We start from the raw sequence: 22,335 nt of genomic DNA on the forward strand, positions 1-22,335 counted from the left end.
CTAGTGTTCAAAAGCTGCGATAAAGGCGGTGGCATAGTGCTGATGGATTCTGACTGCTATGAACAGAAAATGAAAACCATGCTCTCTGATACAACCACTTATTCTATGATTAAAACCAATCCCTCCACCGCCATATCCAATAAAATCAAACATCTCACTAATAGGGCACTTACAATGGGTGACATTAACCAAAAAGAATTTGACTACTTGAATTTCCATCAACACAAAACAGCATGCATCTATGGTATGCCCAAATTTCATAAAAACTTAGTAGACCCACCCTACAGACCCATTGTTTCAACCATCGGCACCAATACAGAACCACTTTCTAAATGTATTGACTCTTTTTTACGCCCACATATCCCCAACATCGTGTCATACATTAAAGATACAGGAGACATGATACTAAAAACAGAAAATGTACCCTTTGATCCCAGAAAAGACCTATTAGTAACAATGGATATTGAAGCGCTGTACAGTAACATCCCTCAAAAAGAAGCACTGTCAGCCACAGACTGGTTTATTGACAATTATAATATCATATGTCCCAAAGGCCTGATATTAGATCTACTCCAGGTTGTTCTCACTGAGAACATTTTTGAATTTGGTAACACCCTTTATCGTCAGACGAAGGGTGTAAGTATGGGAGCATCAGTGGCGCCGTCCATAGCAAACATCTACATGGCAGCCTTTGAATCCAAATTCATATACAACGAAATAGCCCCTTTTTATGAATCTATTTCCCATTGGTCTAGATACATAGAGGACATCTTCTTTATCTGGACCAATGGGAAAGAATCACTCTGTGAATTCTTGCAATGGATCAACTTAACCGATGTGAACCTCAGGTTCACAGCCCAATATGATCACAATCAGGTTGAGTTTTTAGATTTAATCATTAAACATCAAAACAATAAACTCATAGTTGATCTTTTTGTTAAACCCACATCTAGGAACACCTTGCTCCATTTCAACAGTTTTCATCCCTGTAGCCAAAGAGAAAGTATACCTTTTTCCCAATTTCTCTGAGGTAGGAGGAACTGCTCTATTCTGGCGGACTATGACTTCCAAGCCAATATTATGCGCAAGAAATTTTTGAACAGAGGGTATCCCCACCGACTGGTCAGGGACACGTTGAAACGAGCTAGATTTTACGACCGCGATTCCCTTCTAAGAACAAAACCCCACAAGGAAAATAACCAACTCGTGTGTATTACTAAACATTCTACCCTCGATAATACAGTCAAACATATTGTGAACACCAACTGGCACATTTTGAATTCTAACCCCACAAATTCGAAATTAGACAAACCCTTGTTTGCACATAAAAGAAATAAAAATCTGAAAGATTTTTTTGTACATTCAAGATTTACTGTCAATAATGTACCATCTCAATTTGTTCAAAGGTCCATCAAAAACAATTTTCCGGTGAAAGGTACTGTCAAATGTTCTTCCTGCAAATCCTGTAACAGCATCATAGGAGGTGAGTCCTTTGAACACAATGGATGCCACATGAATGCAAACGACATGTGGAATTGCAAAACTGCCAACTGCATTTATTTTATCTTATGCCCTGCCAACTAGGGTACGTCGGTGAAACATCTCGGCCCATCCAGGTGAGACTCACAGAACATCGTTCAGCAATCCGTACGAATAAAAGCATGGCACCGCTGGTTAAACACTTTCACGAAAAACACCACACACCTGACGATTTCAAGTGGCGCATTCTAGAGAAAATAAGACTTCCCGACTATAAAGGCGGAGATAAAGTTAGAAGAAAAAGAGAAGTCTTCTGGATTTTTTCCCTGGGGACTTTCACGAAAGGGCTGAATGCCGAAATCCCTTGGGAAAATGCCATTATTTAAGGTTCTTGAACCCTCTCCCAATATGTTACCATTTAAAATATATTTTGCCCCATGCCCATGCTGTATTCTTATTTTCTCTTCTTATGCCTTGAGTATCTACTTTGTCCTCGGCACTAGAGAACAGTGTTGCACTTTACCCTTGAGTGGTTACATTGTGTCAGCATGTCCTATTTCTTTTCTTGCATGCCTTCTGTACCCCTCAGTAGTTACACTGTGTCAGCTATTGTGACCTATAGCCGGCAAGTAGCATGTCCCTTCTTGTGTGCTTCCAGTACCCTGTCAACATGTCGCTATTGGACAATATTTTCGATCTATTTTATAGATAAACACCTTCATTAGATATACATTTATTCAGTTTCTAGTTCATTTTTAGTTGAACCCTTACCCTTCTTATTTAAAAGATGAGTCAGAATGATTTGCGCTGACAATAATATTCTTTCATAATAGCGAGCGTCCTTGCTTCACGCTCTCTCTATTAATACTAAACTAGGACCGAAACCTTCAGTTAGTCCATCTTCTACGTTCCTCACATTAGTTTATCAGAGTCCTTTGTCCCTGTTCATTACCTCGATCAGGTGAGGTAGACTTCCCGCGCTAGTCCCAACATTTAAATTGGAAGGCGGGGTTCCTCCCATTGATTCCTTCCTGGCAGACGGAACGCCGCGTTTTACACGCAGAGCGAGCAGCATTTTACCGCGGGACAGTTCTTTATCAGGTAAAAGCCGATACTTTAGTATAGACTCTGATTTGCATTTAGATGCCTTTTTCCGCTTGTATTAACATCCCTCACTTTGTTTCAAGTGTGTGCCTTGTACAATCGGCACAGACTTTACCATTAAATCACTTAGTGCTTGTCTATTTATTTACAGATTCCTAACCGTTTTTAAATAGTCCACGCAAATCACCGAACTTGAGGGGAACTAACTCTCCGCACCAAATGGTTTAGGAATATTGGATTTTTTCATTATCCTGAAAAAATGCACAAGGTAATTATGTACTTTTAGCTCCATTTAGCATTTTGGAGTTATCATTCCCACTAGAAACGCTTTTTGAGTATCCCCTTGTCTTTTCTTTTTGTATAATTTATTCTTAGCCTTACCCACATCTTCATAGACAGCAGTTGCTGTCTCGAGGTATTTATCCCGACAGAAACATCTGCACGCTGCCAGTAGCTACATAAGAAAGAAATGTTTTTAACCTCTCAGGTAAATCTTTATTTTTAACAATATGGAACAATAAGCCATCTCTTCCTCTTTTTCTTTTAAATTTTGAAATAGAAGGATGCGCAGATATGAAGGATCTATTAATCCCTTGTATCCACTTATACACCATGGTAGTGGGCCATATTATTAATTTTCATAAGGGGTTCCCCTGTTTTGGCCACAATACTTTAAGTTTCAGAACAGTATTATGTATCGAACGTGCTGCCCTTATATCGATTGCTTTGTAATGTGTTTGGAACTCTGGTCGAAATATCTTTTCCATTAATGTTCCATGTTTGGAGAGCTCTACATGCATCTAGCTTTTGCCTTCATTTGGCCCTTGTTTTAGATCATGAATATCGGATATATATATATATTTCCATACCCTGTTTATTCAGTCAACAGCCCATAATAAGATGACATATTGGAATGTCTCAATACTCAAATTTAGACATACCGAGATGATTGATCTTCTCCACCTGATATTTTATCCATTCTGTTCTCCCATTTTTCATTTAGATACCATTTATGTCAATCTAAGGATCCGTTAAATTTTTCATTGATGACCAGCATCAGATTACCATTCAATATCATCAAATCTCAGTTATGCAGGTAACTTCCCTTTTATCACAGGACTGGATGCCTTTAGAGGACATTGTCTGTTCTTTAAACTTATCGATCCCACACCTGCATTATATTCTTGTGTACATCCGGATAGATAGCCTTCGATCTATTAAAACGAGTATTCTGTTATGCTTGTATTGCTCCCGTTCCAGACACATTCCTCTTTTGTGTAATGCATTCATGTGAAATCTTGTGTCCATTGGACTTCATAATTGTTTTTCCTATTAATTAATACCATTATGACATTTTTGTCTCCACTGTTCAGGAATATTATGTATCTGTTGCAGTTGTTCTGTATCCTTAATTGAAGATTGTGTTTGTGTAGCATCGCCTTCTTTACGTAAGTTACCGTTCATCCATATATTACAAGAATCACTTTGGGCACATCATTAGAAAGAATTGTATGTTATCACTGCAACTGCTATTTATGTGTCACATGTTGTTTTTTACACTGGATACTTTTTTGGCTGAGTACTGCATTATCCAACAAAGATTGGTCCATTTTGAGACACATAGGTAACAAATTAGTAAGTCTGAACCTAACGGCGTAAAGGATATTCAAGCTAGTAATATATATTGTTAGACCCTGTCAATTCATGTATCGCTAGAAAATGTATAGTTTGATGTACATGTTTTTAACATTGAAGAGTTGTACCTTATAGTTGTCTTTTTATATATATATTTTCAGGTTATCCGCTGCAACTCCTGAAGAAGGCGGTTTCCGCCGAAACGCGCGTTGAGTTCTTTTTTTATTATTGTACTTAAGGCACCATCTATGATTTAGGGTGTCCTTTTTATTAAACTGTGTTTATTCTTCTTTTTTTTAAAAAAAATTCTGGTGTATTAAATATATTTGTGTTGAGTATTATATGTAAATGTCATGATGTTTGTCAAATCACACCATATAACCTGAATTTTGTTCAGGTACTTATATGATTTTTAATATATTAATTAAAAGTACATTTATTTTATAAATTCATTTTTGAATATTCCTTTCACTATTGGGTCGGATTAATTGTTTACCTACTAGTTAGACTTCCTAGGATTGTTTTCACATAATCTATTTACCCTGCCCTAGGAGTCTGTTCACACTACTACCCATGGGGTCCTTGTTTCTTTCAATCGAATGACTGAAATTTTCCATCTTGTCTGACTTTACGCAAGCGTACTTGTCTCTGTAAACTCCGCACTGTGACATTGAAACCCAGCAAAGTACACTTGAACCAGGAAAGCACCTGGGAACAGCATCTCTTGATCCGATGAGGGAAAGAAGAAGTTGACAAATTTTGCATACATTGTTGATGAAATTGATTCTGTGTGATTTGGGAATTAAAGCATGGGTAAATAAGTAAGGGGAGGGAACATAGAACAATTAACCTTACAAAATGACATATTAGTATGGTGTGTTGACCTCTCCCCATCCCATTGTCCAATCACCACTAGGAAATACACAAATATTGAAATAATCGGGGGTGGTACATACACTGAGAATAGTATAATTAAGGTAGGCTCAGTCCGTTAGATTGTCAGACTTGTCACAAACCTGTCACCAAACCATCAATGCGCCAGAAGATGGCAGAGGCCACAGAGGTCAGAGACGCTGCTTGAGCACTCTGACAAGAAGAATCAAGAAAGGAGAGACAGAGAGAGAAGAGTCGGGGAGATCGCTGAGGGAGAAGAATCTGTCTATCCAGAAGGGGGAAGAATCGAAGAGAGTAGCACCAGAGAGGGGTGTAACGCTGGCATTGCACTTAGAAGAGGTTACCTGTCCTATCCTGAACCTGTCCTGATATGTTGGCTCCTGACTACTCGGGAGTCCCTTTTCCCTGCTCCTTGGCCAGGGGTTGGTCCTCACACCATTCTAGGTAAATATAAATCTGTGTGGTATGTTTTTGTACTGTTTCCTTTTCCACCCTTCCCAGGTACCAACGTTATGAGATTTTACGAAGTCTTTATGTTTTACTTTGATTATTATCTCCCCTTGATAAGTTGGTGTTTGACATGTGTTGGTATTTGACTCATAGAATTATTGCATAGATAACGTTTTTAAAATCTCTCCCGAGTCTGTGGTTATGCAAAGAAATAAAAGTAAATGTATTATATTCCTATTATGCTAAGAACCTGATCTATCGACCAGAAGAAACTAAGAGCTAAGAGGTAAAGGTTTGGAAGAATTGGTGTACAGGTAAATTAAATGATACGGTAACCTAAGTCCTGATCTCCAGCGAATGATTGCCAGCTTATTGTATGAATGTTTTTTTGGGCCCAGGTGAAAATGGTGTTTTAGAGTAACCCAAGCTGGTAATCTCGCTGCATCAGTATGACGCATATTTCCACTTCCCCGTCCTGCCGACCCACCGGCGCTACCTGCAATTCATGGTAGGCCGCAAGCACTTTCAGTTTACCGTGCTCCCCTCAAAGTGATGGCGGTGGGCGCAGCTCATCTGCGCAGATCAGGTATTCCAGTCTTCCCCTATCTCGATGACTGGTTGTTGGTGGCGGGTTTGCCCCAGGCAGTCGTCTCCCACCTCCAGACTACGGCCAACCTCTTGCATTTGCTGGGGTTCTCCATCAACGTGCCGAAGTCACACCTGATTCCCTCTCAGAAGCTCCCTTTCATCAGAGCGGTTCTGGACTCGACGCAGTTTCGGGTTTATCCTCCTGAGTCCGGAATATTCAGGCTATGATTCTGATCTTTCAGCCTCTATCCCGGGTTTCCGTCAGGATGACCCTCCGGCTTCTGGTCCTGCATCCTGCTACTAGATCTTGCCAGATGGCATGTGCGGGCTCTGCAGTGGGGCCTTAAGTTCCAGTGGGAACAGCATCGGGGCAACCTGTCCGATCACGTACAGATCTCAGCGGGCACTGCACAACAATTGCTGTGGTTGCTTACGAATCGCGATTGTGACAACGGCAGATCCCTCTCCCTTCCCCAACCAGGAGACACAGTTGTGACGGACCCGCCCCCTCTGAGATGGGGTGGCCACATGGGAGAGGCGGAGATCAGAGGCCTCTGGGCAGGTTCTCTGAACGCCAGAGTAGACAAACTTAGCCGCCGGTGCATGATGGATCACGAATGGGGACTGAACTCGGACGTGGCGCAAGGTCTCTTTCAGCAGTGGGGAGAGCATTGATCAGATCTATTCGCCACCAAAGAGAATGTGCAATGTCATCCATTCTGTGCGTTGGAATTTCCAAGGAGAAACTCGCTATGCAACGCTTTTTGTCGAGACTAAAGTTGCGGTCTACTGGATGCCTTTCCGCCTATACCACTTCTACCGATAATGCTGAAGAAGATCAAGCGTGACCGGGCCCAAGTCATTCTTGTGGTTCTGGACTGGGCTCGAAGAGTATGGTATCCCGAGCCACTCAGTATGGCTATTGATCCCCGTTCTGACTGCCTCTTCGTGAGGAATTTCTGTCACAGCAGCAGGGGACGTCCTACACCGAACTTGTCCAGCCTCCACCTCTGTGCGTGGAGATTGAGCGGCAACAGTTGACGTCTTTTGACCTGCCTCCCGAAGTTTGTGATGTAATCTTGGCAGCCAGGTGTCCCTCCACTAAGATGGTATATGCCTGCAGGTGGAATTACATTTGTGGCATGGTGCACAGCAAAGGCTGTGGATCCCCTTTTTGCCCCTCTTTCAGAGGTCCTTCTATTTCTCCTTTCTTTCGCCCAGCAGGGCTCTGCTCTGGGCACTATCAAGGGCTATCTCTCAGCCACTGCATCCTTTTTACGGCTTCCAGATCAACTTTACCTTTTCAAGTCCTCTGTTGTTAATAGACTCTTTAAAGGCATACTCATCTTTTCCCTCCTGTTCCTTTCATAATGCCTCAGTGGGACTTGAACCTGGTTCTTACATATTTTGTGTGCTCCCTTTGAGCCACTTCACAACTGTCCTCTTCATCTTCTTACTTTAAAGACAGCTTTCCTGGTGGCTATCACATCTGGCAGAAGAGTGAGTAAGCTCCAGGCTCTTTCTTCTAAACCTCCTTTTCTCTCTGTCCATCCGGACAAAGTTGTTCTAAGGACTCGTCCATCTATTCTGCCAAAGGTTGTCACTGCCTTTCACATCGGACAGACCATCACTTTGCCCACCTTCTTTCCACCTCTGCATCCCTCCGTAGGCGAAGAGAGGCTCCACCGGCTGGATGCAAAACGTGCGCTCTCCTTCTACATCAACCGCACACAACAGTTCCGGGTGGATGACCAGCTCTTTGTTGGCTACGTGGGCTCTAAGAAAGGTCGGTCCATGCACAAGCGGTCATCTCTCGGTGGGTCAATCTGTGCATTAAGGCTTGTTATTCTTTATCTAAAAAGTTGCCTCCAGTGAGGCTATGCGCAGATTCTACCAGGGCGAAGGCAGCCACTACTGCTTTTGGATGGGGAGTTCCCTTACATGACGTCTGTCAGGCAGCTATGAGCGCCTCATTGCACACATTTACCAAGCATTACTCCCTGAACAACAACTCCGGAGAGACGTCTTCTTTGGCCGTTCTGTTCTCCTGCACTTTCTAGTGTGATCTTGGTTTGCGGAACCACCACCGGGGCTGGTATTGCTGGGGTATCTATTCTAAGGTAAGGAATCTATGACTACGTGTTTCTTTCAGATGCACAAGTTACTTACCTTCGGTAACAATATATCTGTAAGAAACATTAGTAGTGATTGATTCCTTACCGCCCCACCCATCCTCCCCGTTCTGTGAACTATTTTCTAGGTTTAAGGTCATCCCTTTCAGGGCCCTAGTTTCATGGCACCAGTGGTCAGTTTCTTGCATGGCTCTGCGGAAAGTCGTGTACACAACTGACGTTAGCGCATCGGAGTGCGTCTTAGTAGCTCCAGGGACGTCATCTCAACAACAACAATGCCAATGACTCACGTGGAGCCGCATGACAACGCCTACTGATGCGCAGGGGTACTGCTGATGAAATCTTTCCGGATCCAGGCTGACTCCTGGGGGTAATTCTAAGGTAAGGAATCTATCACTACTAATGTTTCTTACAGATATATCGTTACCGAAGGTAAGTAACGTGTGCAACAGGCTGATGCACACACAATGTTTAAAAAAGAAAATGCCCACTTTCTAAAAGAGGCTTTTTCAAACACACAATTAAAAAACAATCTTTAAGTCCTGGGCCCTGGGGATGGGTCACTAGGCCACAATTGCCTGCGGAAGGGGTCTGCATGCCACCTCTCCCTTTATATTGGTGCTGGCCTCCAGGAATAGGGTCCCTGGGGCCAAAATGGGCCTGGGGGGGACACATGCCCCCCTTCAAAATAGTGCAGAGCCCCAAGGGATGGGGTCCCCGGGGCAAAAATCAGCCAGGGAAGGGGGCCGTGTAGCCGCACCCCCTAATATTAATGCAGTGTCATAGAGTTTGGGATCTCCGGGGCTGAAATCTGCCCAGGAGAGGCCACATGCTTCCTCCCCTTAATATAAACATTGCGCCCCAGGAGGGGAGGTACCCTGGGCCATAATTGACCCAGGGAGGGGGCCGTGTGCCACCCTCCTGCCTTTAAAATGGAGACGGGCCTAGGGGATGAGGTACTCGGGCCAAAATCAGCATGGGAGGGTGCGGCAAGCACCCTTCCAAATGTTGCCAGGTTCCTGGGGATGGTGTTCCCAAGCCCTAACTTGGGCCAGGGAGGTACATGTGCGCCTCTCTCCGCTCCCCCCTCCCCTTTATTTAAAAGACTGGCATTTAGGGAGAGGGTCCTCAGGGCCGAACAAGGCTTTGGGAAGGGGGCCAAATGCCCCTCTTCCTCTCTCTTTAAATAAATGGCTCCAAGGATGAGGTCCCCAGGCCGATAATGGCTCATTGAGGAGCCCCCTCTCTTTTCATTACAAAAAAATGCCCTGGGGAATTAGGTCCTAAGGGCCAGACCCTATAGCCAACCCCCTTCTGTGCACAGCCTTTGGCTGTATGGGGAAAAGTGTTGACTGCAGGCCTTGCAGCTAACCCCTGCTACGTAGGGCCAAAGGCCATGAGCGTCACGTTTTTTCAGTTATGTATGGTAATTAAGTATTATTTTATGCAAAATTCACTGAAAAAACAAAGGTTAAAGTAACATTATAGTTAGGTGAATATGTCAGTGATAACATTCACGTTTTTAACTAAAAAAACAAAGCTTTTGATTCTCTCCAAGGCACTACTCTGTTTCACCCTATACCTATCTCAATGTACTTTCTCTCTCCACTCTCTGACTCATCCCAAACCTAAGTCTGCTACTATGGTCTCCAAAATAACACTTTCTAGACTCTTCCCTCCTTGGCTCAGCCTAAACCTCATTCTACTACTATGATCTCCCAAACATCCTTTTCTAAATTCTTCTGTCATGTGTCCATACTTTGATTCATACCAAACCTCGTGTCACTACTATGATCTCCCTAATCCCTTTCTAGAGACATTTCCCTCTTTCATCTCTCCTTTTACTCATCTCAAACCTTATCTTATTACTATGATCCTTCAACAACGCTTTCTAGACTCTTTCCCCTTCTATCCCTTCATTATCCTATTCAATTCAACAAACAGAATTGCATGGCTACCGCTCAAATGAACTTATATCTACCTATACAAATCCACCACAAATCCTTTTTGAGTTCCAGAGTAGTGTGTTACTCCTCAAAAAGTGTTTCACTGCCTCATTAGGGGTAGTATGTGCTGTATAAATACAGTCAGTCAGTCAGTCAAAGAACTTTATTTCCGTAAACATATCATAAAAAGGCCATACACATATCAGAATAACAGTTAGAACTAGTGATACTACATTTAAATATGTTAAAAATCTCATGTAAACAGTTCCTACAAAAGTTAAAAAGATCAGTTAAAACACAAGAGTGTCAATATATAAAATTTATGTAAAAAAAGTGTGACACCCCCTCAAGGAAACCCTTAATATGAAGTCTGGGCTTCCAGCTTTAATATTGCACATCTCGTATACCACATAGACTGAAGAAATCTAGATGTGGCAAACACTATCAGGGGGGAGGTATCATATTTAAGGATCCTAAAGACCTCCCTGTAGTCCCTAAAGCCCCTAGCCTTACTTAGCTGCAAAATCCATTTCTCCCTGGCGTAGGAGGGGCAGAAGCGCAAGACGTACAGATCTGTCTCTCTGCCCTTGAACATCCCGGGCAAGTGCTCACCGTTGGGGGGGCATTCCGCCATTTATGTGTTGCAGCCCTTAGTGGCAATGAGCCGTGTCTAAACTGGATAAACAGTTTCTTGGCCAAGGGAGGCTGGATATCATCCAAGAAGACTTCAAAAAGAGGATGGTCCTTAATATTCAAGAAAGTGTCAGTCAACCTGCCCATGGAGAAATTGCTTGTTGTAGACTCCAATCAGTGACTCATAAAGCCACATTCAATAGTTTTTTGGAGAGCAATGGACAGGTGTCTTGGGGAAACAACCACAGATCTCCTCTACCTAGGGCGTGGCAGAGGTGCTTAATATAGTTCAGCCAAGGTATTTTCCCCGAGGCCCCCCTCTGTAGAATGTCTCTCAGATCCTCCCTATAGCTCGAAAGCTCAGGAGTCGCCCACAGGCGTCTCCAATACAGGAGAGGGCGATTTGCTACGATCTCCTGTATAGGTACCAGGCCCAGATCCAACTGCAGCGGGATCAGGGGGTAGCTCATAGGCAAACAAAACAGGAGCCTAATAAAGCTGTTTTCCGTAAGCGTCAGGGGGCAGCGCTGGTATGGCCCCATAGCTCTACACCATAGAGCGCACCCCCTTTTGCCTGAGCCTTATAGATCTTGAGGGGCGGGCTGAGCAGTTTCAATGAGGTGTCGTTAAAAACCTTTAAAATACCACCCGATGATTGAGCCAGCTTTAAGTTGGCCCTAGCCTTGTATGTCCCCCAATCCATCTTATCATTAAGTGTGACCGCCAAATACTCTAAGGTAGACACTTGATCCAACACCATTCCATTCATGTGTGGGCGGGGGCAGTTAGCCGATTTATTATTATAGACCATGAACTTTACTTTAGAGATATAAATCTCCAAGTTTCTCAGTCAGCAGAAAGAGCAAAATGCCTCTAATGTGCGCTGTATACCCCCTGACAATTTTGACACCAGGAGAGTATCGTCAGCGAACATAAGGGCAGATATCTTTCGCCCTGCTAGACTGGGAGAGTCCAGATCTTTTGCCCCTGAGAGATGGTCTATTAACCCGTTAAGGAAAAGGGAGAAGAGGGTAGGAGCCAGGACACACCCCTGCCTTACTCTCCTTTCTACAGGGAAGGGGGCTGACAACTCCCCTCTCCTCCCATACCTCACCCATGCGTATGTGCCCTGGTGCAGGCGTTTGAGTAGGTGGCACAGATAGGGTGGAGCGCCCATCTCCAGCAATAGTGCCCAAAGCTTGTCCCTGTGTACCAGGTCAAATGCGGACCTATGGTCCATAAAAACAAGCTACCCGCCCCCTTGGTGACCGTCTTCCAGTAGACCAACTGTAATCTGAACAGTTGGTCTATGGTGGAAACCTTCACACGAAAGCCCGCCTGAAGGGAGGTTAGGATGTGTTGTTCATCCATCCAACTCTGCAACCTTGATAACAGAAGGCGGGCAAAAATTTTCTGGAGGACGTTGATCAAACTTATGGGGCCCTGGTGGATGGCGCTAAAATAGACACAGATATAGGGAGCACAGACCTTTTGTTCACTGCGATAAAGGTCACCAGGAATCCTGTCAAGGCCTGGGGCTTTCCCTAACTTCAAGCTTCCGAGGGCCACCTGCACTTCATAGATAGAGCAAAGTGGACAGAATGGGGCCGAGGCCTCCAGGAGAGCCGGAACTGGGAGCCAAGTTTGGGTTACGGCCTATCCAAGATGTTCACTATGGCCAAGTGACTAAAGGGGCTTGAAGTGATCTAGCCAAACATCTTCGCTGAGATTAGGGATAATGGCAGACTTCCCCTCGGCCGACCCATCTCGCACAAGGTTCCAGAATGACCTGAAGTCTCGGGCTTCCAGTGCCGCCCTAATGCTATCCCACCTTGCGACTTCCCACTCAGACCTAGCCTCCTTGATCAGGCATTTATATGTTTCCCTCGCCTTTCTAATACTGGGGATTGTACCCCATTTTACCTCACTGATCAGGCACCTCTTCGCGTGTCTGCATGATTTGTTAAATCAGTGATCTCGCTTTTTTATCCTGCGACACTTGGGATCACTGGAATAAAAATAGCTGGCCAGGGAGCTAAAGAGCTTGTTATGAATGACCTGCAGCCCCTGGGAGTAGGGGTAAGGAAGATCACTGGTGGTACCCAAGAGGTTAGAAACCTCTATAAGGGAGCTTACAACGAGTTGGTAAAGTTCTGCCAACCTGTCGGGTGCAAACGCAATCCTCTCCCATCTGACACGTCTCCCTCCCTCTGCTAAAACTAAATTAGGATCGATGGCAGTCTCCTCACGCCCAGGTTCAGAGTGACAACCCAGGGGAGCTAATAATTCTAATGACAGTAAATTGTGATCACTGTCAACCCTTGGAATCACAGAAAAAGCTCTAAGGCAAGCCCAAAACTCTACATTCACCAATATGTAATCTATTGTCGTGCCTCCCCCTGGTCTTTTAAAAGTGCTAGTACCTGGAACATCTGGGGCCATTCTACCATTGCAAGCCCTTAGTGAATACAAGAAAACCATCTTATTGATCGCTAGGGCCAATGGAAGTAGGCGCTTTTCAGGGTACATGGTGCAGTCCGTGATCAACCAACTTTCGTCCTCATCCGAGGATATAGAAGGGATCCCCAAGAGTGGTTCAAAATGACAGTTGAGGTCTGCAACGATAATTTTGTGAGCCGACGGGAGAAGAGATTGGAAAAGGACCTCCAGTGCATCCAAAGTTGATAGGCCCCGCTGGAGCGGGTGGGGGCGCAAGTAGATATTAAACACTGCCATCAATGTGCCACTTGTAAAATTCAGTAGCACACAAAGGATGTCAGGGCAGTAAGAATCAATAACCTTTACTGTGCATCCCAAGTGGACCGCAACCCAAGTACATAGCCCCCCGATGGTCTGCCCCTCAAACCCTGGACTGCCAGAACATGGAAGGACGCATAACCTTCCCTAACTGGAGGGGTCAACAACCAGGTCCCTTGAAAGAGACATAAATCATAGGAATCCATCAGCTCTCCCCACTCCGGGTTTAACAGCTTTGTTCCCAACCCTGCTACATTCCAGGACCCAATAAGAGGAAAATGAGATGGGACAAGGGCCGGAGAGTGTGCCAACGATTGGGGCTCAATAAGGCAAGAAGAATCTGAATATAGAGGGCTACCCACTTCCTCTACAAAACTGGCTAAGCCACAATTAGGGGAGGATGGAGGTGTATTTATGTTTGCCCTGTACAGACAAGCTTTCTGGCCAGGAGAACTCTCCTCTCTGCTAGAGTTCCCCACACCCTTACTCGCCAATTCAATCGGGACAGTTTCTGCTGAACACAAAGTTGGTATTGGTCAATCTGTGTAGCTTAATGCAGAGAATCTGTTACCCACTGGGACGTTAAATTCAAAATCACGACCTACAGGAAAGGGGTGAAGAGATTCAGGCCCACCTGTAACAAAAGGTTGTTAATAAAAATACCCCAGATGGACAGTATTGATGGTATCTAAATGGGAAAACCCTCCATTACGTAATACATGTCCCACAACCCTTGGATCCCGAAAATTTACAATCACACAGTCACCACTAATGTCCTTACGTCGCGTCCCCAACCAGCTAACTCTGCGTGCAAACAAGATTTCCCCCTGCCCAACACCCATTAGAGGTCTGTGCCTACTTAACCAGAAAATAACTTTGTTCTTCAGTTCCGGAAAAGATTCCCCTAGTTCACTAGAGAGGGGTGGAACACCTGTGAGAACCACCACGTATGGCAGGGCTTCTGGAGGAAGCTCGGGTTGGGGAGGAGGTTTAGAAGAGCCCAACACGTTGTTGTTCCTAGGCGTACACTGTGAAGACCCGGCTACCTTTGTGTGCAGCGGCAGTTACCGGGCTTTAGGTCCAGGCATGGCTGAGGATTTAATAGGGCAACCAGTAGGGCCTGGGACATTTGTGGCTGGTGTAGGAGTCAGCGTATTAGGGGGGGTCGAAGCAGGAGTAGAGAAATTAGGGCAGAGACTATCACCCATGGGTTGGCCCTTCGTTGCTACCTGAATAGGTCCTGAAACACCTGCCGAGATAGTATTCCCCAGTGTAGTGACTGGCGGTACTTTCCCGGGCCTTTACTATTTATCAGTGAGACTAGTCTATCAATCTTAGAAGATAGAGACTTACACTGAGTATTGATGACCAGTTCCATATGCGCCTGGAGATCAGACAGAAGGTGACAATCCCAGAGAGGGGGACCAGGATTAAAAACACGGGGGCCTAAATCACAATCACCACGAACAGGAATAGATACTGGTGTCTTAGTTGGTTTACCAGCCTTTTTAGGTTTCTTAGATCTGGGACGGTGTTTATACTCCTTAGGGGGTGCAAGGGAAGGGGGAGATAGAGATTGAGCAGTCTCCGTTACAAAATGCAAATCGGACTCAATCTGTGCCCCAGGTAGGTCTGGGAATGAGGACATAAGGGAGGACATAATCAGCAGGGAAAGCTGTAGCTACAGAGCAATCCTCCAAAAGAGTAGAGGAGGGCATTGCAGGAGTAATTGAAAGGCGCCTTTCAGTATTTTCTATTGCATTAGCCACCACCCCTATTGTTTTTTTGTAGCATTTTATCGATAGCATTAAGGCTAGGAAGGGGTTGGGTGGAAGCCGCTAATTGCCGGGTCATAGGGCGCGGAGCAGTCGTCTTATCAATTTTACCCATGCTAATACTAGATGCCACTTACAAGCAAATGGGGGGTAAAGTAAAACACTTAGAATACACAATTAAACCAAAAGCAGGGACAGTAAGGTGGGCCTAGGTAAAATACTAATAAAACATCAAGTTATAAAACTTGCTCTGACTGCATAATATAGAATAGCATAAAACAAGGTACCGCGCTAAGGTTCTCCCAGCAGTTAGATAGACTTTTGAGGGAGAACTTAGAGGGGAAGCCCAGCCCGGCTCCCTTCGGCCCTTGACGGCTACAGACGGTCCCGCCCTTGTCCCGGGGCTTCTCCCGGGACGCTCCCGCGCAGCTGGAACTTGTGCTTGTTAAAAGGCTGAGAAGGCGTCCTGTGGGCGTGGCTGGTGGCACAACGCGGGACCAGGTGTGTGTGGTGAAGCAGGGACTCCTGGTAGATCGAGTCTCTGCTAGCGTTGTGTGCCCGGTTTTTATTCAGCACAGTGCCGCCCTAAGTTGCAGTCCACAACGTGTCCCCAGGTAAGTGCTCTCTCCTAAAGGCGAAGCGACACCCGGGTAGCTGGTGCGGCGAGCTGTAGCACTTAGTCTTTCCCTTAGGGTGATTTGCAAAGTCGCAGGTTCTCCTCACTATTCCACCAAGCAGCTCCCAGGGAGTTATTGCGCCAAATGATTTTATCCTTGCTCAGGCGTCCTGTGGGCGTGGCTGGCGGCACAACGCGGGACCAGGTGTGCGCTGTGAAGCAGGGACTCCTGGTAGATCGAGTCCCTGCTAGCGTTGTGTGCCCTGTTTTTATTCAGCACAGTGCCGCCCCAAGTTGCAGTCCACAACGTGTCGCCAGGTAAGTGCTCTCTCCTAACGGCGAAGCGGCACCCGCGTACCGGGTGCGGCGAGCTGTAGCACTTAGTCTTTCCCTAAGGGTGATATGCAAAGTCGCAGGTTCTCCTCACTATTCCACTGAGCAGAACTTCACACCCAGGCCTAATTCGAACCAATATTCTGTAGAGTACCAAACGACAAATCTGGAGGTAGGCAGTTTCTTAGTCACGGATGTTCACAAAAAGAGGGAGCAGGCGGTCAACCGACTGTGCTGTGTGAAGGACTGTGCACATTGCAGGCTGTCCCGTGCGCCTCCGGGGAGTTCCTAGTGGGATGAATACAATTATAGTTACAAAAAAACACGAAATTCAACAGTTGTAGTGAGCAGAGCTAACTATAACTTGAGCCCCCACCATTCACTGCTTACGATCTCACATGACATTCCTCATGACATGTTCTATAACATCATTGATAAAATCACTGATTACATCATCCAAGCTTCGTTTTCCCACATACTGCATTATAAATTCCTATGCCATTAGAGACCTAGCAGTAATTACAAAATAGCTTAAGAGAATATCAGCCATCTTTACTGATATCAAAGACACAACTCCCTTAGGTGTACAAAGCATGCGTTATGTGCAACATTGACCCTATACCATACACTTTACAGCTAGCATAGTTCACATTAACAATCAACCACCGGCATATAGGAAACCCTCATTGAGAACAGTGTTTAATCTGTATACAACTGTTCAGAGAAAGCCAAATTCCTAAAAATAGTGAATGTCAGTTCCAAAACAAATGACCGACTATGGACAGTTTTTATCTGTATCAAACACCTGAAACGCACCAAACCTACATTGAGAAATGAAGTTGATATCAGTAGAGAGCTGTGTACCGTAAACAGTGCTGACTCTATGAAGAGAGTTTACTTTATTCCACACCGTTTTCAAAGAGTGAAACTTTCATATGAAACATACCACAAGTATTACAAAGTATCTACTAAGAACAGTGGGCTCATAATAACCAAGATCTGAAGGTGTTAAACATCCTACTACCTGCAACCTTGATGTTGTCTTGAAAACTGTCAGATAACCCACCTTCTCAAGCAAAACAAGCATATGTAGATAGGTTAGTACCTGGAGCACACAGTCTTCTGAGTTATGTCGAAATTGTCATTCTGACATGATTCTGTCTAATAATTCATGGCTGCTTACAAAAGTTAGTATCTACTATGTAGAATCTTACTCCTATTGAAAACGCTTTCTGAAGTACAAAAAACTTGTGTGGAACATACGTTGTCAACTGTCACCTGCACACAGAGTTACTCTTCAATACAAAGATGTATAATGTTTTCAGTACCTCTATACATCTATGCTGCATTAGGAGCAGATTTGTTTTGAAAACACTACCATTAGTGGACCCATGCCGTATAAAAGTAGGAAGACAAGTTAGTTAGAGGTATTTCGGCTATTTTATTCCATAGTCGTTCATTAAATATTTCTGTTAAAAACAATGAACAAATACATATTATTTCAAATCTAGAGGCAAACAAAGTCATCATAGTGTACAAAATAGCAAGCAATAAAGTGTAATGAACAAGCTGTGCCAACCGTTCAGACAATATTATACTGAATAGGATGCTAGTACAATTGCTATAATTCATACATGCAAGAAGATTGTTCGTGCTGCTTAAAAATCAAGTGGAGAGATTAAAATAGTACATGCTAAATGCTAACAAATAAGTTGGTCAAAATTGGGCAATTCTTTTGATGAGCTGGCCAGAGTAAAATAGCTTCTATGTTTAAAATGAACTGGGGAAATAACCACTCAACAACTTATCTAATGTCAGGCTATAATGCCGTGATGGAGGTTAAAAACTAAGAAAGGTTCAGAGATAAGCTATAGCAGCCCCCCAGCTAATCAATGGGCATTCTAAAGTGTTTGTGGAAATGATGTAATTTGTACATAATATACAATTAATCATAATTCTTAAAAGTCAGATAAACAAAGTTAAAAACATTAAAGAGGTGCACACCCTGTGCTGTCAGCTACATTGTGCAAAGGTAGGCAGTTCTTTTTGCTAGACAAGCAGTAAGAGAGGGGACTGTGATGCTTAATATAATCTAACATGATAACCAGCCAAAAGCTCAGTGCGTCTTTACATTTCTGGTCTTTTACTTTCCTCAACAACCCAATAGCAAATAAATATTTGCCTAAGGTAGCCACAGTGGGAGTAGATGTATCTCCCTTCAACACACTTGGAATTCTGTGATGCCTAGCTGATTGCACAGTGGGTGAATCCATTTACTTCTGGGCTTAATGTAGATACGGCAAAAGAACAAAATATGATTTATGTTTTCTTTAGACAACAAGCTACACATTGGGCAGATGTAGCTAGAGTCAGAACAACTACCAGAGTTCCACATGGATGCAAATCCATAGTAAAGGAATTCTCTAATCCTTCTTCTTGTCAGCCACTTACCACCGAGTCCCAAGAATGGGCCGACAGGCTCTCCACCCATTTTAATGATAAAATAGACGCAATTCATAAAGCCTTTTCTAGAGAGACGGAACATCCGAATGCTAAGGACAATGACACAGATCCACCTAATTCGCCTACCCCTGAACTAACATCCCTGTCTAAATCCCTCTTTGAATTCCATACTGTTACAGAGGAAGAAGTCATTGATAAATTAAAGAAAGTAAAATCACGTTCCCCAAGTGATCCAGCTTCTGCCCAGATTTTGGCAAAAATAGCCCCGGCCATGCTGACTGAACTAACGGCAATTTTTAACCTATCAATAGCCCAAGCCATTTTTCCTGTATCTTGGAAAGAAGCAACTGTCAGACCCCTTTTAAAAAAGAATGCTGACCCAGAGCAACCAGTAAATTATCGTCCTATCTCCCTTTTGCCACTCTTTGGCAAAATAATGGAGTCCTTAATTAACATCCAATTAACTAAACACCTAGAGGACAACATGCTACTGGACACTTCTCAATCGGGCTTTAGAGCTTGCCCTCCTCCTGGAGGTAGTGGATAACATCCGGCTGGCCCTGGATGCTAAGCAATCTGCCATCTTGATTCTATTAGACCTGTCGGCGGCCTTCAACACCATCTCTCATAGTGTCCTGCTAAAACGGCTGGCTGAGATTGGTGTCGGAGGTCAAGCACACAGTTGGATACAGAGCTATCTGACAGGGAGACGGTCAAAGGTTGAAATTGGTTCTTTCTCCTCATGTGGAAAATGATAAAAGTGTCCCGCAGGGTTCAATCTTAAGCCCAACTTTATTTAATGTATATTTATCACCTCTGGCCTAGGTAATCAAAGCCTATGGCTTTGATACGGTATCCTACGCCGATGATAACCAGATTCTGATAACCTTAGGCCCCAACCACTTAGATGCCAAAGTGAGATTCCAACAGTGTATGATCTCCATTTAAGAATGGATGACCAACAACTATTTAATGTTAAATGCTGGGAAAACAGAAATCTTGCTATTTGGTATGGCCAATAAAGTCTTGACGGACGAATGGTGGCCACCGTCTTTAGGCCCTTGCCCAGCCCCGAAAAACTCAGTTAGAAACTTGGGAGTCATTATCGATGACAAACTGTCCTTGTCCCAACACATAAATAAAGTGGTTCACACTAGCATTGGGCTAATGAGTAGCCTCAAAAATATTTACAAGTGGATTCCACTTGCTTCTTGGAAACCCCTTATTCAGGGCCTTATAATCAGTCGCCTTGACTATGGCAACGCGCTATTGGCTGATGTGAATGAATGTTCTTTAATTAAACTGCAGACCCTGCAAAATTCTGCAGCGAGGTTGATACTTAACCTCCCACCTCGCACCGCATCAGCCCCGTGCCTTAGGACACTCCACTGGCTCCCAATAAGAAAACGCATCAAATTTAAAATATGCTGCCTGGTGCATTAGTCTATAAATGGACAGGGACCTAAGTACCTTTAGAGAAAGCTTCAGGGTTACTGTCCGGGAAGGATTCTACGTTCATCCAATAAACATCTTCTAAACGTCCCAAAGGTTAGGACAGTTAGAAATGGGGATAGAAGCTTTTCTAAAATAGGCCCCACCACTTGGAACACCTTACCACTGTTTATCAGAACTGACCCTAACTACAAAACGTTTTGTAAAAATCTTAAAACTTGGCTCTTTTAAACTGATAAAATCCCCCTGTCTGTCTATCTCTAATCCAGCTCCCCGCAAGCGCTCTGAGACCGAACGGTGATATATGCGCTATATAAAAATAAATACATAAACATAAACATAAACATAAACAAATGACCCTATTTCGAGTATGCCTTATCAAAACTTTAGATACAATGATTTCGTCAGTTGCTGTTGAGGTATGTCTAGGAAGGCTTCATATTGGGGGCTGACTTTGATAAGCAGATACTGGTATGTCAGGTAGACAAGTAATATGGTGTTTACCCACCACTATGTAAATTATAAAACAAACTAACATGCTCATTAGATGATATCAGTGATGTCATCAGTAATGTAATTTGAGATGTCATCAGCGATGTCATAAATGATTTCATAGAATAGGTCATGAGTGATGTCATTTGTGAGGTCATAAGCAGTGCATGGCAGGGCACAAGTTAAAGTTAGCGCTGCTAACTCTTACTTGGGAATTTCTGTGGGTTATATTTATTGAAAACTCTAAATGCTATTACATGGGCACCCGTCTTTATGGTAAGTTATTCTTTTATTGTAGTAATACCATCAGCAGGACAAGAGTGCAGCATTCACCTTAACACTAATCTCCAACTAACTCCTGGATCATCACATTCCTTTGCCATGACTACAAACGCATTCCGCCTGAGAATGCATGAACCCAACACATCCTTCCCATTACACATGTCAGAAGAAAAGTAAAACAATAGAATAACACAATTTAAAACAAAACAAAGGTTTGCAATGCATATATACACTTTTCATAATGTTGCACAAACTTAGTAAATCTTGTAACCTGTTTAGCTATTTTCTTTTACTTGTGGACACTCTCCTCTACATGTGTGCTTCATTACTTCCATTGCACCTCTCCACATTAGTACATGCATTCTTTTTGCCAAACCCATGAGTAATGGCAACCTTGTCCTTATTCCACCACATGCCATTTTCCAGTTTAACAACACTCTACCTCACCTCCACAATCTTTTGAGAAGATGAGAACTTGGACTCACCCTTGGATATATTCCTGGAAATCTTAATTCTAACATAATCTCCTAAATCACCTTAGCCTCTCTTCCCTGATCACCCACATATTTCAAGTCAAGTCAAAATATCTTTATTCGATTTAGTTAAAAATCATACAAAGAGATAAAAACATTTCAGACATTAAAAAATATATAAAATACAGTTATTTACAAAACATTTACAACAAACAAATCAGAGTATGCGTTGGATTGATAAAACGTAATTCATTTAGTAAAACACCAGAATCTCACTTCTTAATTTACACTTTTTACAGGGGTCGTTAAACTACTGGATATGTTTCTTAATTCTTGTCGCAGCTACCAAGAAATTGGCCATACAAAAGGTGGTACGTGGGTTGGACAATAATTGTAGGTAGAGTAGAGCTGGTCTCACTTGAGTGAAACCAGCCTCCTTCAATACCGGTACCAGATATTTTTTCCTTGGTTCTAAATAAAAACCACAAAACATGACAAAGTGCAAGGTGTCTTGGGTAGAGAAGTGATCACAATTACAGGGAGGCGCTAGTTCAGGTTTTTCCCATATTTTAAAATTCCCCAAATAAAAATGTAACAAATTAAACCTGAACTTAGTTAAAAGGAACCTATGAAAAGGAATAGTGACGAAACCAAGGTAAGGTGCTAATGCAGGTGAATTAACGAATAGGTAGTGTCGCCTCACTGCTGGCTTCGCTAGTTCCCTTTCCTCTCGGCATGCTCTTGCCTTCTCCATAAAAAGCTTTTTAACAATGATGATATCCTGAATCCTAATATTTTCGAAAGAGGTAAAAAGCTCTGGTCGTCCTATAT

At 43.6% G+C, this 22,335-nt stretch overlaps 1 long non-coding RNA gene across 1 annotated transcript; it reads left to right on the forward strand.

The window, feature by feature from the left end:
• Positions 1 to 2,501: 2,501 nt before the first annotated feature.
• On the forward strand, positions 2,502 to 4,663 carry LOC147723074 (uncharacterized). Its single transcript, XR_015310058.1, has 6 exons — positions 2,502 to 2,580; positions 2,735 to 2,851; positions 2,959 to 3,070; positions 3,587 to 3,679; positions 3,957 to 4,031; positions 4,380 to 4,663. It is a non-coding gene; the product is annotated as an uncharacterized LOC147723074 (long non-coding RNA).
• The last annotated feature ends 17,672 nt before the right edge of the window (positions 4,664 to 22,335 follow it).

The sequence above is a fragment of the Lissotriton vulgaris genome, chromosome 4_1 (genome assembly GCF_964263255.1).
Source record: "Lissotriton vulgaris chromosome 4_1, aLisVul1.2, whole genome shotgun sequence".
NCBI classification, from domain to species: Eukaryota; Metazoa; Chordata; class Amphibia; order Caudata; family Salamandridae; genus Lissotriton; species Lissotriton vulgaris.